Genomic DNA, 19,776 nt, shown 5'->3' on the forward strand with positions numbered 1-19,776 from the left:
TGCAGAAACAGCCCTGGTGACCCTACAAAGTCATCCTAACTAATATCTAGTGGCCAGTGCCAAAATTGGAAGAGCTGTCTCACAGACTAGTCAAGTAACAGCCTGACATAGTCATCCTCATGGAATTATAGCCTTACAGACTGTGTCCTGGACACCATCATCACCAGCACTGCATGTGTCCTGTCTTGCCAGCAGGATAGACCCAGCAGATGTGGTGCACAGTGGTGACCAGAAACTCAACTGAAGTCACCACACAAACACAGCAGGATACAAAAAAGGCTACAAAAGCAGGTCAGAGACTAATAATACTGGAACGAGTATCTCACCTCCTGACTCCCCAGACGTGTCAATCATTAACAATGGTCAAGTCAGGAATGTGATGGAATAGTCTCCACTTGCTTGGATGGGTCCAGAGAAAACAACATTCAAGAAGCTTGACATCATCCAGGACAAAACAGCCCATTTGTTTGGCACCATATCCACAACATCCACTCCCTCAACCACTGGCTCTCAGTAGTGGCAGTGTGTATTATGGATGTAAGTTTGCTCGCTGAGCTGGAAAATTCGTTTTCAGACATTTCGTCACCATATTATGTAACATCATCAGTGAGCCTCCGGTGAAGCACTGGTGGTATGGCCTACATTTTATTTATGAGTTTAGGTTTCCTTGGGTTGGTGATGTCACTTCCTGTGTTGGTGGCATCGTTTCCTGTGGTGGTGATGTCATTTCCGGTTCTTTTTCTCAGAGGGTGGTAAATGGGGTCCAATTCAATGTTCTTGTTGATAGAGTTCCGGTTGGAATGCCACGCTTCTAGGAATTCTCGTGTGTGTCTCTGTTTGACTTTTCCTAGGATGGATGTGTTGTCCCAGTCAAAGTGATGTCCTTCCACATCTGTATGTAAGGATACTAGTGAGAGAGGGTCATTTCTTTTTGTGGCTAGTTGATGTTCATGTATCCTAGTGGCTAATTATCAGCCTGTTTGTCCAATGTAGTGTCTCTTACAATGTATTTTGTAAATGACATTAGTTTTGCTCATTGTCTGTATAGGGTCTTTCAAGTTCATTAGCTGCTGTTTTAGTGTGTTGGTGGGTTTGTGGGCTACCATGATGCCAAGGGGTCTGAGTAGTCTGGCTGTCATTTCAGAGATATCTTTGATGTAGGTGAGAGTGGCTAGGGTTTCTGGACACGTTTTGTCTGCTTGTTTGGGTTTGTTGCTGAGAAATCAGTGGACTGTGTTCATTGGGTAAAAAGTGAGGACTGCAGATGCTGATCATAATTTTTCTGATGATGGGCTTATGCCCAAAACATCGATTCTCCTGCTCCTCAGATGCTGTCTGACCTGCTATGCTTTTCCAGCACCACACTCTCGACTGTGTGTATGGGGTACCTGTTCTTTTTGAATACACTATATAAGTGATTTTCTTCTTCTCTTCATAGTTCCTCTGTGCTGCAGTGTGCAGTGGCTCATTGAAATAATGTTCTAATGCAGCTTCGTTTGTGGGTGTTGAGATGATTGTTTCTGTAGTTCAGTATTTGGTCCATGTGTGTTATTTTCCTGTAGACGCTGGTTTGAAGTTCCCCATTGGCTGTTCGCTCTACTGCAACATCTAGGAATGGCAGTTTGTTGTTGTTTTCCTCCTCTTTAGTGAATTTTATGCCAGTAAGGATATTATTGACAGTCTTGAAGGTTTCCTCTAATTTGTTTTGTTTAGTGATGACAAAGGCGTCATCCACGTAGCGGACCTAAAGTTTGGGTTTGATGGTTGGCAGAGCTGTTTGTTCGAGTCTTTGCATTATTGCCTCTGGTTTGTTTGTAGGTTTTGTTGTTCAAGGTGAAGTGGGTGGTACGGCATAGGTCCACCAGCTTGATGATATTGTCCTTACTGATGAAGTTAGGAGTGTTTGGTGTATATGTCTTTGATTATTCTAATAGTGTAGTCAGTGTTTCTTTGGCCAGGTTGATGTTGATGGATGTGAACAGGGCTGTCATGTTAAAGGAGACCATTATTTCATCCTCTTCTATCTTGGCAGCCAGGAATTCTTGGATTGATTGAAAGGAGTGGCATGAGTCTTCTACTTAGTGTCTTAGTCTTTGGTGTAGCTCCTTGGGTAATCAGTACATTGGTTATTTTTATTAGATTACCTACAGTGTGGAAACAGGCCCTTTGGCCCAACCAGTCCACACCGACCCTCCGGAGAGTAACCCACCCAGACCCACTTCCCTCTGACTAATGCACCTAACACTATGGGCAATTTACCATGGCCAATTCACCCTAACCTGCACATCTTTGGGAGGAAACCGGAGCACCCGGAGGAAACCCACGCAGACACGGGGAGGATGTGCAAACTCCAGACAGACAGTCGCCAAAGCCTGTAATCGAACCTGGGACCCTGCTGCTATGAGGCAGCAGTGCTAACCACCGAGCCACCATGTGTTCCAGGTAGTGAGACTATGGGTCTGAGGGGGGCTCCTGGTTTGTTAATATTGGGTAATCCGTAGAGGTGTGGTGTGTTGTATCCGTCCGGTTTCACTTTTTGGAAGTCTGTCTTATTTAATTCTCAGATTTCTGAAGTTTTTTCAGTAAGGCTATGATTCAGTTCTCTAGTTGTGGGGTTGGGTGTAATGCCACCTGTTGGTAAGTGTCGATATCTGCAAGCTGTGTGCTCGCTTTCTCAACATATTCTGTTCAGTTTAAAATGACAGCCAAGCATCCTTTGTCTGCAGGTAGGATAACAATATTTTTATCTTTTTTGAGTCCTTCTAGTGCTTTCCTTTCTTGTGTGTTGAGTGTGTTTCCTACCTTTTTCCTGCTTAATGTTGGTGCGACTGTGTGTCTGATGGTTTGCTGGGTTTCCTCTGTGAGCTCGTTGTCTTTCAATGTTGTTTCTAATGCTCCTAAGAAATCTTTCTTGTCTGCATCCCAGACGTTGTAACTTAATCCACTTGCAAAGACAGCTTTTTCAGTGTCTGTTAAGGGTCAGTCAGATAAGTTTTTTATCCAAGCTTCTGTGTTGTCTGTGTTGTTATTTTGTGAGGGTTTGTCGAGTTTTTCTGCAGGTCGAGGTTTTGCATTTTCTGAGTTTGTCACTGTCTCATGTCGATGATTCATTGTATTGTGGCTGCCCGTTCATGCTCTGTTGTGTTAGTGAGTAAAGATTTTAGGAGCAAAATTTCCCGGTTGTATTTACTGAGTCTATTGTGGGCATTGTTAATTATTTCTCTAAGCATTCTGCAGCCGTTTTACTGTGCTATTCTTTTGGCTTTTGGGGCGTTAAGGGGAGGTTTGTGTTTAAGACATTTCAGTAGTACCCATTTCCTTAGGAAGTATAGCTGTTCGTAGGTGATGCTCTGTTGCATGGCATTGATCATGTTTCTCAGCAACAAACCCAAACAAGCAGACAAAACACATCCAGAATCCCTAGCCACTCGGAAGACATCTCGGAAACGACTGCCAGACTATTCAGACCCCTTGGCATCATGGTAGCCCACAAACCCACCAACACACTAAAACAGCAGCTAACTTAAAAGACCCTATACAGACAAGAAATAAAATGAACGTCATTTACAAAATACCTTGCAAGAACTGTAACAAACACTACATTGGAAAAACAGGCAGAAAACTAGCCACTAGGATACATGAACACCAACTAGCCACAAAAAGACATGACCTACCCTCACTAGTATCCTTACATGCAGATGATGAAGGATACCACTTTGACTGGGACAACACATCCATCCTAGAACAAGCCAAACATGAGAATTCCTAGAAGCATGGCATTCCAACTGGAACTCTATCAACAAAAACATCATTTGGACACCATCTACCACCCTCTGAGAAAAAGAACAGGAATTGACATCATCACCACAGGAAATGATGCCCCCAACAAAGGAAATGACATCACCAGCCCAAGGAAACCTAAAAATATAAATAGAAAGCGGGACATAACACCAGCGCTTCACCAAAGGCTCACTGATGATGCTACCTAGTCTGGTGACGAAATGTCTGAAAACGAATCTTCCAGCTCTGTGAGCAAAATTACATCCAGAACCTCAAACTGAGCTACAAATCTTCTCAAAAATGTGTATTATCTACAAGATGTGCAATAGAAATTCACCAAAGATCCTTAGACAGCATGTTTTGAACCCATGACCACTCCTAGCTAGAAGACAAAAGCAGCAGACACATGGGAACACTACCCCCTGGAGGTTCCCTTCTGAGCCACTCACCATCCTGATTTGGAAATACATAACCATTCCTTTAGGATCACTGGGTCAAAATCCTAGAATTCCCTCCCTAAGGGTATTGTGGGTCTACCTACAGCACATGGACTGCAGCGGTTCAAGAAGGCAGCTCACCCCCACCTTCTCAAGGGGCAACTAGGGATGGGCAATAAGTGCGATAGTCATACTCCATGAGTAAATGAAAAGAAAAAGCCTAGACAGGAGATATCTTTAAAATATCAAAGAGATGAAGTACAAGAGAGACTTTGTCGTATATTTTATGAGTTTTGTAAAACACTGAAAAGTTTCTGCTGATTGAGATGAGCAAACCTTATGAGTTTCCAAATGGGATGATACATGAATCTTTTCTGACATACATGTAGATAATTTCAGCTGATTGTAGAGAGTGATTAATGTATGAAAGAATTTAAACAGAGCTTGTTTAAATTTAGTAAACATAGAATAACAGAGGGCGATGAAATCATAAGGCAGCAATTCAGTCAAAGGGATTCGAGTGGCATCATAATTCCCTGAGGGGAATTCTCAAGTGGTTTAGACAGGTCATTGGAGCACTAGGATTGGATTCCTGCTCACAACATTCTCCTAATTACTTCTGTTAAATCACTTTTTTAGATTATATATGCAAGTTATATTTGTCACAGTTTAATTTTAAGATTTCCCTCTAGTACAGAGAGAACTTGATATGTACTGTAAGAGGTTCTTTAAAGGGTTCTTAGTGACAGTAGTAAGCACATGTTGGAAGCTTTGTTCAGTTAAGAAAGTGTTTAATATAAGTACAAAGATGGATGAACAAAAACGGAAGAACAGACAATTAGTTATGTAGACAATTCAATCATAGAATCCCTAGAGTGTGGAAACAAGCCATTTGGCCCATTGAGTCCACACTGACCCTCTGAAAAGCATCCTACCCATCCACTCATCCTACCCTATAACCCTGCATTTCCTATTGGTAATCCACCTAACCAACACACTTATGGATATCACGGGCAATTTACCATGGCCAATCTACACATCTTTGGACTGCAGGAGGAAATCCACGCAGACATGGGGAGAATGTGCAAACTCCACACAGACAGTCCCCCAAGATTGAGATCGAACTTGGGTCCCTAGCACTGAGGCCACAGTGCTACCACTGAGCCAACATGCCACCCAATAGATAGATAGACAGGCAGACATAGAAAAACAGAATCAGAGAATCATATACAGCACAATACGTCTGTACCACCAAAAATACACTACCAGCTCCACCACTCCTACTTTCCTGCAGTAGGCCATAGGTGTGAATATTATAACATTTCAAATGCTCATCCAAGTTCTTTTTAAAGGTTGTGAGGTTTCCTGCCTCCTGCCAAGGGTAAGACAGACAGACAAATGGACAGACAGGCAGACAGATAGAGACTTAAACAAGTGAAAGATGGGTAGATGTGACTAATTCAGGGCATTTAGTTAAAAATATCTCCCAGGTGAGGGCTTTGGATGAGTTGCAATGCTTTTTGGGATAATTACTAATAAAATCTTGAATCTGAGAGCAGTGTCTCTAAGTTGGTGAATAGAGTGATGGCTGTGGCTGGAGGGTGTACAGGACTGAGGAGAAAATAAGGGAATAATAAGGGAAGCCTCCTTCCTTGCCAGAACTGTAGCCTTGTCCTGTGAGCCTGAAAAATAAAGAAGGTGCATTTCCCAAATGATCCTCACAATCTTAGGATGGTTCAAAGGATTTTACAGCCACAGAATTACTTTGAAAGAGAAGACATTGATGAAATGTTGGAAGCGCAGTGGCTAATTTGCAATATACTTCAGCCAGAAGTGTCGAGTGGATGACCCACTTTGACTTCCTCCAGGGTCCACGTGCATCACAGATGCCAGTCTTCAGCCAATTCACTGCACATGACATCAGGAACCAGCTGGAGGGACTGGGCCCTGCACCAGGACCTGACAACACTCCAACAATAGTACAGAAAACATGCTCCAGACCTTACCACACTCCTAGCCAAACTGTTCCAGTACAGTTACAACACTGGCATCGACCAGACAATTTGGAAAATTGCCCAGGTATGTCCTGTACACGAAAAGCAGGTAAATTACTGCCCATTAGTCTACTCTCGATCATCAGTGAAGTAATGGAAGGGGTCATCAACAGTGCTATGAAGCAACACCAGAAATGCCCAGTTTGGTTTCCACCAGGATGGACAAAGAGCTAGGGTGAGAGGTAAGGTGAGGCTGACAGCCCTTGACATCAAAGCCACATTGTGTACCATTGACAGAATTCACTCACCAATCCTCCTCTGGCAGCACTTTCTAAACCCTGCCATCTAGAAGGACAAGAGCAGCAGATACATGGGAACACCACCCCCTGCAAGTTCCCCTCCAAGCCGCTCACCTTGCTGACTTGGAAATATATCACCGCTCCTTCACTGTCTCTGGGTCACAATCCTGGAATTCCCTCCCTAAGGGCATTGTGGGTCTACCTACAGCACATGGACTGCAGTGGTTCAAGAAGGCAGCTCACCCCCACCTTCTCAAGGGGCAACTAGGGACAGGCAATAAATACTGGGCTCAGCCAGTGACACCCATGTTCCATGAACTAATGAAGAAAATGCTCAGAGCAAATTCCACAAATAACAATGAATTAATGGCCAATATTGGATTTTTATTTGTGATGATTGGGAAATAAATATAAACCAGAAAATGAGGAAGAACTTTGCTATTCTTAATGAAAATGACACCACCAGATTTTTACTTGGATCCAAGAACACAAACTTCACTATGCCCACATCACGGCAGAAAGAAATACATTGTGGAGTGAAGAGGTGGGGGGGATGGGGGTGTTATACAGGGCACCTACTCAGATTGATGTACCTCCGTCCTGCTACCTCACCCTGGTTCATCTCACATACAATCTGCCCACTCACCTGCCAGCCCATACCAAGTGTGAACAGCTCAATAGTTTTGCTAACACCCCTAAATGACCTTTATTTATTTAGTTGAATATAATTTCAGCAGCTGCCCTCTTATAGCGTTGTGAGGGGGACCTCATAGATGGTGTCCTCCTATTAGAACCCTGACTGGTGGGGGAAGTAGGATCCAGTCCCATTTCTCAGTGTAACATCTTATAAGCAAGCCAACAGCTTCGACAGTGCAGCACTCCCTCAGTACTGTGCATAGGTGCCAGCCTTGATGTTGTGCTTAGTACCATTACAACATTTAAAAGGCATCTGGATGGGTGCATGAATAAAGGGATATGGCCAAATACTGGCAAATGGGTCTAGATCAGTTTAGTTTACCTGGTTGACGTGAACGAGTTGGTCTGAAAGGTCTGTTTCTGTGCTGTATAACTCTATGAATCTAAGTCTCCAGAATAGTATATGAACCCACTATCTTCTGCTTCAGAACTTACTGCCCACCTCAGCCACCTCTTCTTACACTCCTTACAGTGATTTCTACAATCACAAATCTCTGTTACTGCTCAGATCCCAGGCTGCACCAGTGTCATTCACCATCAGTCATTTGCTTGACCCCCTACATCATCAGGTGGGAGTACCTTACTTTCAAAATTCTCATCCTTCTGTTGAAATCCCTCCAGAGTTTCTCTTTCTCTTTCTCTTTCTCTTTCTCTGTGACCGAATCATCAGCCCCCACCATCCCCATTCTTACAACCCTCAGAGAATCAATCCTTCTCCAATTCTGCCCTCCTTTTCAACTTGTGTATCTCAGATATGTAAACAGTCAGCCAACATCAGCAGTGGGTGTAAGAGAACACATGGAAGCAGGTCTGGAGACAGATGATTCTGTGTAGAGCCTTACGTTAAGTGTAATATTTGTGTAAATAGCTCAAAAAGCGTTAAATAAAAAGATAATTTTGCCAACAATATATGCTCTTCGTCTCTCTAGGTGCTCTCAAGCATATGACTGCTTCTGAAACACACCCAACATAACAATACATTGTGCATTTCTGATTCCTATCGCTCCACCATTGGTGACTGTGCCTTCAGCTGCTAAGACTCTGTCTAACTCTTTCTGCCTAGCTAACACCTTCTCCTATAAAATGCCCCTTGAACCCAGTGTGGCTCAGTGAATAGCACTGCTGCCTCACAGCGCCAGGGACCCGGGTTCAATTCCTGTCTCGGGCAACTTCCTGTGTGGAGTTTGCACATTCTCCCCGTGTCTGCGTGGGTTTCCTCCAGGTGTTCTGGTTTCCTCCCACAGTCCAACGATGTGTGGGTTAGGTGAATTTGCCATGTTAAATTGCCTGTAGTGTTAGGTGCATTAATCAGAGGGGAATGGGTCGATGCTCTTCAGAGGGCCGGTTGGGCCGAAGGGCCAGTTTCCACACTGTAGTGAATCTAAACCCTTTGGTTAAGCTTTAGCCAAGCTGTCCCAATCCCTCCTCATGTGGCTCGGTGTTACCTTCCGTCTGACAATGTTCCTGGACTATTCACAAAGACACTATATAAATGCATGTTGTTTTATGTTGTCACTTGTCATAAGCAAGCAGGGACATTGAGCTTATGGTGTGATCCCTGGGCACCTGATAGAGTCATAGAGTCATAGAGATGTACAGCATGGAAACAGACCCTTCGGTCCATCACGTCCATGCCGACCAGATATCCCAACCCAATCTAGTCCCACCTGCCAGCACCCGGCCCATATCCCTCCAAACCCTTCCTATTCATATACCCATCCAAATGCCTTTTAAATGTTGCAATTTTTCCAGCCTCCGCCACATCCTCTGGCAGCTCATTCCATACATGTACTACCCTCTGCGTGAAAATGTTGCCTCGTTGCTCTTTTATATCTTTCCCCTCTCACCCTAAACTATGCCCTCTAGTTCTGGACTCCCCGACCCCAGGGAAAAGACTTTGCCTATTTATCCTATCCATGCCCCTCATAATTTTGTAAATCTCTATAAGGTCACCCATCAGCATCCGACGCTCCAGGGAAAACAGCCCCAGCCTGTTCAGCCTCTCCCTGTAGCTCAGATCCTCCAACCCTGGCAACATCCTTGTAAATCTTTTCTGAACACTTTCAAGTTTCACAACATCTTTCTGATAGGAAGGAGACCAGAATTTCACACAATATTCCAACAGTGGCCTAACCAATGAACTGTACAGCCGCAACATGACCTCCCAACTCCTCTACTCAATACTCTGACCAATAAAGGAATGCATTCCAAACGCCGTCTTCACTATCCTATCTACCTGCGACTCCACTTTCAAGGAGCTATGAACCTGCACTCCAAGGTCTCTTTGTTCAGCAACACTCCCTAAGACCTTACCATTAAGTGTATAAGTCCTGCTAAGATTTGCTTTCCCAAAATGCAGCACTTCGCATTTATCTGAATTAAACTCCATCTGCCACTCCTCAGCCCATTGGCCCATCTGGTCCAGATCCTGTTGTAATTTGAGGTAGCCCTCTTCGCTGTCCACTACACCTCCAATTTTGGTGTCATCTGCAAACTTACTAACTGTACCTCTTATGCTCGCATCCAAATCATTTATGTAAATGACAAAAAGTAGAGGGCCCAACACCGATCCTTGTGGCACTCCACTGGTCACAGGCCTCCAGTCTGAAAAACAACCCTCCACCACCACCCTCTGTCTTCTACCTTTGAGCCAGTTCTGTATGGCTAGTTCTCCCTGTATTCCATGAGATCTAACCTTGCTAATCAGTCTCCCATGGGGAACCTTTGCCTTACTGAAGTGCATATAGATCACATCTACTGCTCTGCCCTCATCAATCTTATTTGTTACTTCATCAAAAAACTCAATTAAGTTTGTGAGACATGATTTCCCATGTACAAAGCCATGTTGACTATCCCGAATCAGTCCTTGCCTTTCGAAATACATATACATCCTGTCCCTCAGGATTCCCTCCAACAACTTACGCACCACCATCAGGCTTAGGTACAACTGAATATTTAAGTCAATGGGTCATTCCTCCTCACACGGAGTTTAGTTATCAGGAGGTTGTGGTGTTTCCTTCACTTAGCAAAGTCACTCACACTGAGGGTTAATGATTCTGTGTCATCTGTTAGAAAGAAACCCAGAACACACAGGATACTGCCTGAATTGCTGTGCTCTTCCAGCACCACTGATCCAGGATACACAAATGCCTAGCACATTTCTGAGTTATTGTTGACAGATCCATTTGGCTCTTAATACTTTTTTAGCAACACAGCGCAGCTCAACGATGTCTGTTATTCAAAAAGTCTCTTTGTCCTGACAAACACTTAGAGTTTTAAAATTGAAATTTGTTTTTACTCAAAAATGGGACAATGTTTCTCCATGAAATTGTGCACTTAATTATTACCAATGGTGTATTTAATAAATCTAATAAAATAATTGTTTATTATAATGTGACAAGCTATATTCCAAATTAGAGTTGCTCTGAATGACAGTCAGGGAAACAGTATTAAATCCATGCTTTAGAATTTGACACGGGTGAATTTACACATTCCTCTTGGTTGTTTAACTTTTACATCCCATTGATACAAAGACAATACTGTGTGCATGTGCAGTATTCACCTGCATAACAGGTGCATGTCAGGTTTTACTATACCAGAGTGTCAAACTTTCCTTTGCAAGTCAGAATATTTTTTGACCATTGGATTTTGTGGAAAGTGTAAACTGATATAGAGCAAGAGACCTGAGTGATTCAGACACCCCGCAAAACAGTGAAATAAAAGCAAAATATTGTGGGTGCTGGAAATCTTAAATATAAACACAAATAACTAGATAAACACAGTAGACTCTGCGAAGAAAATTAAAAATCACACAACACCAGGTTATAGTCCAACAGGTTTATTTGGAAACACTAGCTTTCCGAGCACTGCTCCTTCATCAGGTTGCAATAGAGCAGGATCATAAGACAGAATTTACAGTAAAAGATCTCAGTGTCATGCAACTGAAATGATATATTGAACAAACCTAATTTGTTCAGAATTTAACTCAAAATATCTCAGTGTTATGAAACCGAAACCATATATTGAACAACTCTCGATTGCCTGGACTTAACAGCAAATTAGGTTTGTTCAATATATCATTTCAGTTGCATGACACTGAGATCTTTTACTGTAAATTCTGTCTTATGATCCTGCTCTATTGCAACCTGATGAAGGAGCAGTGCTCGGAAAGCTAGTACTTCCAAATAAACCAATGGACTATAGCCTGGCGTTGTGTGATTTTTAACATTGTCCACCCCAGTCCAACCACATCTGTGAAGAGAGAAACGGAATTAATTTTTCGAGTCTGGTGTGATTCTTCTTCAGTTCAGATGTTAATATGAACTCTGTTTCTCTCTCAACAGGTGCTGTCAGACCTGCTGAGCTTCTCTAGCATTCCCTGTCTTTGATGCAGTAGAACAGAATGGCCTGAATCTTTTGATTTGGGTCAGAATTCTTATCTCCAACTCTGATCAGGCAAAATGTGTGCCCTCGCCCCCTTTACCATTCAGACCTGATGTCTGAGGCCAGGACCACTTCAACAGATGTAGGCTGGCAAGCCGTGCAGGCAGAATCGGGGGTTCAGGGATCCGTTAGCTCTGTCAGCTGGATAGCAACCAAAGTGATCCAATAGTGCGGTTTAATTTCCCGTGTTGGTTAAGGTCCCACCTTTCTCAACTTTCCCCTCATTTGAGGTGTGCTCACTCTGATATTAGATCCACCACAAATTGTTTCACTGTAAAGAGAGAGCAACCTTTGGGACTATGGTAACTTTATAGCATGTAAACACAGGGAAACAAACACAGGAAGTGCTGGAGAAACTCAGCAGGTCTGGCAGCATCTGTGAAGAGAGAAATGCAGTTAATATTTTGAGTCCGATCTGAGTCTTTTTCAGAACTGAAGAAGTTCAGTGTTGGACCAGTGTTCTGGGGGCATCAGTTTAAGTCATCACCGTGGCAACTGGAGAGTTTCATCAGGGTTAATAAATAAAATCTAGAAAAGATTTAAAGTGATGTGCAAATGAAGTAAGGGTGGCGTGAGAGAGAAAAAAAACTGTCCACATAGCGAGTGGTGAGGAATGCACTGCCTGAGAAATGTGGTGGAGGAGAGGTTCTATTGAAGAGAGGCATTGGATGGAAATGGTGTGTAGGGATATGGGGGAAAGGCAGGAGATTAGTGTCATTTAGGTTTGGTGAACCAGGTGAGTAGTTAAGAAAGAGGACTCCCCTCTTCTCAGTTACTGGAGGTATATGACAGCCAGGTTCCTAAGAAATGACTTGCCCCCACAACAGTTTAGTTTATGTTTCAATATTGTGCAGCCATATCAGACATAAATATGAACGTACCAAGTAACCAAACCCCAAAAGGTCAGAAGCTGTTGTATGTGGGATATTCTGAGCTACTTTTGATTAATGGAGAAGACCATGATTTAACATCTGCTGCCTAACAGTTTAACTAAAGGTAAACTGATCTCTCCAGCCCTCCTCATGCACTGACAGGCCAGCCATCATAAAAAGGCAACTAAATTTAACCTGTTTGCAAGAGATTCAAAACCTTTAGCCTGAACCGTTGGACAAAATGCGGGTTATCTTGGTGTCGTGTTTATTTCTTGCTGGGTAGAAATGCAGTTAAATAGAGGCTGTATATGGGCAGGGATTGGTGTAATTTGTGCAACTTGGCCCATTCATACAGCCAGGAAAGCGACTGAATCTGGGCAGATATCTAAATGACAAGCAGCAGTATCCTGTTAGGGATTAAAAGTGCATCTGAATCGATTAGGTAGGAGATGAAAGTGTGAGGGGCATATCTGGTTGCTGTCATACTGAGGCAAGGGGCTCCCAGCAGATCACATTACACACTGACAGACACAAATAAAGGTTTGCTTTTGATATGCAAGGGCTGCCTGATAAAACCAAAACCGTCCTGAAACTTTCACTGCCATATATGTTCACAGCACACTGCCACAATATAGTTAAGTGTCTTCTCATTAGTGGATTGTTACTCAGGAGCTGTATGTCCTTATGGTCGAGTAATACTCAGGGGGCAATCTATCAGTAGCAATGAAATGTAGTTGCCAGGCTGAAAGAACTAAATTAGCAACAGAACAGTTGTTAATTCACACTGCTTCATGTAACAGCCGTGGCTCAGTGGGCAGTCCCATTGCCTCTGGGTTTGCAGACTCAATTCCCATTCTAGGGAGTCAAGCAAAAAATCAAGGCTGTTGACACTCCCAGTGCAACGCTGAGGAATGCTGCACTGTCAGAAACACCACCTATAGAATAAGGTCTTAAACTGAGGCCACATCTGTTATATTCCAGTTAACCAGGTGGTGTAGGCAAGAACTGGACTCCAGTCTTTATGCACTTGGAGACACAGAGAGTCTTAGAGGTGGAAACAGACCCTTTGGTCCAACTCATCCATGCTAACCAGATATCCCAAATTAATCTAGTCCCACCTGCCAGCACTTGACCCACAACCCTCTAAACCCTTCCTATTCATATACCCATCCAAATGCCTCTTAAGTGTTGTAATTGTACCAGCCTCCACCACTTCCTCTGGCAGCTCATTTCATACACGTACCACCCTCTGTGTGAAAAGGTTGCCCCTCAGGTCCCTTGTAAATCTTTCCTTTCTCACCTTAAACCTATGCCCTCCAGTTCTGGACTCCCCGACTTGGGGAAAAAACCTTGGCTGTTCACCCTATTCATGGACGTCATGATTTTATAAACCTCTGTGAGGTCGTGATGTAGATGTGTCAGATTTTGTTATTATTTGGGTACTTGGACTCAAAGGTGGAGAGAAAATATATTTTAATTTTCAGATCTGTGAAGGTAACTTTTTTCAGTAAAGGTCAGAATGTCATTTTGATCATTTACATGGAGAGAGTTAATTGCTGCATATTTATAGAGTGAAGCTTTACAGAATAGAAGTAGGTGATCCAAGGGTCTTAGAAAGTTGTGTTCAGAAGAGAAGCTGTCTTCAATGAAGGAATAGAAGTCAGCAAACTGAACATAGAACATAGAAACGTACAGCACAGAACAGGCCCTTTGGCCCACGATGTTGTGCTGAGATTTAATCCTAATGTCAAATATAGTAATTTAACTTACGCACCCCCCAACTCACTGCTATCCATGTGTATGTCCAGCAGTCGCTTAAATGTCCCCAATGACTCTGCTTCTACCACCACAGCTGGCAACGCATTCCATGCATTCACAACTCTCTGCATAAAGAACCTACCTCTGATGTCTCCTTTATACCTTCTTCCTAATATCTTCAAACTTTGACTCCTTGTACCAGTCAATCCTGCCCTGGGAGAATTTAGTTTGTAATGATCTCCCAACTGTGAGAATTGCTGGGAATTTCTAGGCTTTCTGACTTGGAGAGAAATATCCAGGCCATCAAAACTGGAAAAGAGTCGTTAGACCATCAGAACTGAGGAGAAAGCTTAAGCTGTTTCAGCAGTCCAAGGAGAAAGGTTGGAAAGTGTAACTGGAATAAGAAATTAAAGAGTTAAGCTAGGAATGATTCTTCTCTGGGACTGAGTGACTGTAAAGAATATTATTGGGATAAAGTTGAATCTTTCTTTTTGCTGTTTATATTATGTTTCTAAATGATCATTTATTTTTAAAAATTGCTTTATGTAATAAATTCTGTCAAAATATATTTGGCAGCCTCTTGAATATGGTCAATCATTGACCAGCATGGTAACCTAACCATGAAAAGCAAATATGATCTATCAAGCCCAATTTCACTCTGGGATCTGATTTATTTAGCATTACCCCATCAGCTGGGATCATAACAACTTATAGTAAATTCATGCTTAACATTGACACTGTTAATCTTGTTTCACTTTAACATATTTTGCTTTTAACACAATAGGCAAGATATATCCGTTTAATGTAGAGAGTTCCACTATTTGTCACATATGTTATGTAATTTATCACAGACTGTTCTGTGACCTGTACATACACAGAATGCTTTCCCCAGAGCTTCACTCACACACTCAGCCTTGAAGTTATAGAGTCATAGAGCTGTACAGCACGGAGACAGACCCTTCAGTCCAACTTGTCTATGCTAACAAGGAAGTTCTCCGTTCTCCAGACCGCATTCTAATGCTAAGGTCCCTCCTATCTACACTCCCCCATTCCTGCTTTCCATTCCTACATTTATAGTGCCCAGGGTCTGTTGCCATCACTGGGACTTCTTTAGTTGCTCTTCTGTTGATTTTCTCCCTCTCTTTCTGTTGAAGTCCTGGAACTTCTGCAGCTGCTACCTGCACTGACCAACTTCTGCCACTGAATGGAGCCAATCTGAAACTAGGTGACTACAGTTTCTACTTACACCTGTTTACATTTATCGTGTACTGAATTGTATTTTGTGATGTATTTTACTTTGAAAGTTATTTCAGCTTGGAATGCTCAATTCTGCTGATTTACAGAACAGTATTTCAACTTGTACATTGTTCTCTGCTGGGTGAGGATATCCAAACAAGCCTATCTCTGGTTTAACATTGGTTTGTATGGAACCTATGATTCACTTAAAGTTGTTTTATTTAAAGTTGCAATTGTTCTAGAAAGCAGCCACAATTCTCAGTGAGGGCTTCCTTTACAAGCTTCCATTTTAAAATACACACATCACCCATCATCCACTTCTAATCCAATAACCATAATTTCAGTCTGTTCCTATATACTTGATCAGAGACAAAAAACTTGCAGATGCTGGAATCCAAAGTAGACAGGCAGGAGGCTGGAGGAACACAGCAAGTCAGGCAGCATCAGGAGGTGCAGAAGTTAACGTTTCAGGTGTAACCCTTCTTTAACTGGCAGAAGGGTTACACTCGAAAAGTTGACTTCTGCCCCTCCTCATGCTGCCTGGCTTGCTGTGTTCTTCCAGCCTCCTGCCTATATACTATCCTATATACTTGATCACAGATGAATTCCCCATTATTGTCTGTTGTCTGAGTAAAGTTAAATGCCCAAATAAAATACAATTAATGCCAGCTGCCATACTTGTGCATATTAAAGATCCCGGTGCACTATTTTAGTGAAGAATGCAGAGTTCTCTTAGGAGTACTGATCAATATTTATCTTTCAATCAACAGCTGGAAACAGATTATTGACACATTGCTATTTGTAGGAGCTTACTGTGTGTAAATTGGATGTCAGAATTTAACAGTGGCTAGACTTCAAATTACTTATTGGTCTGTGATGTATATTTTGGGTCCCTGGATGTGATATAAGATGCTATATAAATGCACATGACACTTATGGGCTGGTTGGGTACAGCCCTCAATCCCTCATTTGCTCATTTTAGAAGGGAGGCAGAAGAACAGAATATTATTTAAGTGGAGAAAAACTGCAGAACGCTTCAACACAAAAGGGATTCGGGAGAATTTGTACAAGAAACACAGAAAGCTAGCACACAGACTTAGCAGGTAATCAGACTTAGACTTAGATTAAAATTTTATTGTCACGTACTCAAGTACAGAAGTGCAGAAATACAGTGAAAAAGTATATAATTTCACCACGTGCGGCAGACTTTTAGTCAGAAAGGTACCTATGTACAATTTACTTTGGTACAAAATATTAAAAGAGAGAAACAAAGTTAAGCATTACAGACCCATATAGTATAACTGGAAAAATAAAGAAATAAGGTAACAGTTAACATTAAAGTGCTGTGATGATGCTATCACAAGGTTATTTTGTCCTTGGCTTTTTTTCAAGAGAGGTTGTAAAGTCAGAGGTGGTGAAGTATCTAGTTTAACAATGGCCAGGGAGTGGCCAGTTCTCCCAGTTCAGGCTTTAACTGCGGCAGTCACAAAATGCCGTCTAGAAAAATATTCTAAGCTTCAGCAGATGATTCCTGACAGACTTTTTTCTCTGAAATCTCTTTGGAAGTTGTTTCCTCCTCCCTGTAAGAATCTGTGTTTGAATTTACCATTTTGCCAAGGGGTGTGTTTATGGGATTTGGAACAGCTCCTTAGTTAAGTTGTTGTGTTGGGTCGATTAAGTTTCCAACAGTTAAGTCATTCCGTTTTCTTTTGTTTGTGTTTCAACTGTAGTGTTTAAGTAAATTCTGTTTTGCTTAAAGCCGAGTGGTTTGACCAGCTGCATCGATCCTGGAATATCCATCTCATATCTGCCTTTAAAATAAGAAAATGTTAGGGTGTGTGCTACCTGCTTAAAATATTTTGAGGGGTCTGGCCTGGTCCATAACAATGCATCTTGATGTAAGCGAGAAAAAAATTGAAAATTCAAAAGTCTTTCTTAATGTGCTTAGCCATAATGGGACCCCAGTCTCTTCCTGCTGGCTCTGGAACATGCTCAGGAAGGATCTGCTCACAGCCTCCAATTGCCGGTTATGCACTGACTCTTGCCGTCAGCTGACCCAGGCAGCCTGTTGGTGTTGTTTGATCTCTGTGCGCTGCACAGACCCATGAAAGGTAGGTAGAGTCATGAAAAGTAGAAAAATAAAGTCCAAAAAAAGCAGAACGGATGGAGCAGGGGTCCATGGGGGAGGCTGTATGCTCTGTTCTTAATCCACCATGGCTAATGGAATGTGCGCCTTTATTTCAAGGGGGTTGGAGTATAAGGGTAGGGAAGTCTTGCTGCACCTGTACAGGGTCCTGGTGAGACCACATCGTGACATTGTAAGCTGTTAAAATCCAGTCCAAAACTTCACAGAGAGCTGTGGAGACCTGGTTCATGCCCATTAGTAGATTGTGATGACATGGAGGAGTCCCTCCCTCAGAGACAGGAGACCCAGGTATAAGTCGCACCTGCTCCAGAGGAGTGTCACTACATCTCTGAACTGATTGATTAGAAAACATCTCCTCCAGCCTTCCTCTGCCACTGATGGCAGCTGTAGCTGTTTGGGTAACATCATAAAAGTGTTTGGTGTACACAGCCACTCCAGTGTCTTGAACACAATACTCTCGGCTGACAGCCCCACTGGATTAGGGAGGGAGTGCTGCTGTGTTGTCTTTCTGATTTTCTCTAAAATTAATTGCCTGTTTATCCCTTTGGCCTGACCAACGTGTGTCAACAGCACTGATCATATTTAACTGGCCAGTTACTTCATTGTCATTTGTGGGAGCTTGCTGTGCATGGACAATCATCCACATATTACACATTATAAATGAATATGGTTCATGAAAACCTCATTGCCTGTGGAGTGTGTGGGGGATATGCTGAAATTGTGAAAGGTGCTATAAAAATGCAAGTCATTCCTTTCTTCACTTAAGAAAGACTGGTGTCAAACCAAGGCAGCAGTGAAACCAAGGCTTTCTTTCACTCAAGGGAGGGTCTGCAATGCTGGAGGATCTGAAATGTCACTGCACAAATCCGTAACAAACACACGATGCCCTTATTCTCAGACAGTTATGTGAGGTATTTGAATGTGATGACAGACAGTCTGGGCTTGGACTACAGCCTCAAAACATGCCCTTTACACAATGCTCAAACACCAGAGCAAAGCTGAGTTACAAACCAGGACACACCAGGCCAAGTGTGCCCTACTACTGAATGAATCTTCAATGTGCTGAAACTGATTGACTGATTGGGATGAGCTTTTGGAAAGATGGTTGACTTGGGGATAATACAACGTACTTATGACCCTCTGCAATAGGGTTTCAAAAACTCCCCAGTATTACACTGGAGGCTACCGGTGGATACAACTGGGCAAGTGAAAAGCTGCAAGAAAAGTCGTAGAGGATATTAAAATAAAATGTGATTTGGAAAAAAAAAATCCTTTGAGCATTTCCATTTATTAATTATAATGAAATTATCAGAGTCAGGATATCTAGGTTGCTTGACCAACAGTTAGATACATAACCAATTGTTGATTAAGATCAGGTTATCCTGCTCCACAAAGACTCGTACCGGACAGAGGTAGTGCCACAGCAGAGCAAAACTAAAAAAATCATAAGTGGAAGGTGGGGAGAAGATGAAATATGAAACTAAACTAACTAGTAATATACAAGAACATTGCAAGAGTTTTTTTTAATTATCAAAAAGGTAAGAGTGTACATCAGACCCACTGGAATATGAGGCTGGAGAAGTATTATGGGAGGTAAAGAAATGGTGGAGAATCTGAATCAATACATTCTATATCAGTTATCACAGCACAAGCCAACATATCTGCACTGACTCTTCAAATGAGCAACATTACATCGCACCAATCTCCTCCTTACTTTTGATACCCTTGTATGCTATTTCTTTGAGGGGAAAGTGAGGACTGCAGATGCTGGAGATCAGAGCTGAAAATGTGTTGCTGGAAAAGCGCAGCAGGTCAGGCAGCATCCAGGGAACAGGAGAATCGACGTTTCGGGCATAAGCCCTTCTTCAGAAGTCCTTCTTCCTGAAGAAGGGCTTATGCCCGAAACGTCGATTCTCCTGTTCCCTGGATGCTGCCTGACCTGCTGCGCTTTTCCAGCAACACATTTTCAGCCCTGGATGCTATTTCTATCCATTAACATCCAATGGTCCTCTTGAATGCCTCAGTTGAACCTGCCTCCATCACATGTCCAGGCAATGCATTCCACCCCTGACTACCTGTTACCGGAAATGCTTTTTCTCAAATCATATTTGCTAT

Source organism: Chiloscyllium plagiosum, unplaced genomic scaffold (assembly GCF_037043375.1).
Source record: "Chiloscyllium plagiosum isolate Xiang-an unplaced genomic scaffold, Cpla_swu_hap1 HiC_scaffold_36, whole genome shotgun sequence".
In the NCBI taxonomy this organism is placed as follows: Eukaryota; Metazoa; Chordata; class Chondrichthyes; order Orectolobiformes; family Hemiscylliidae; genus Chiloscyllium; species Chiloscyllium plagiosum.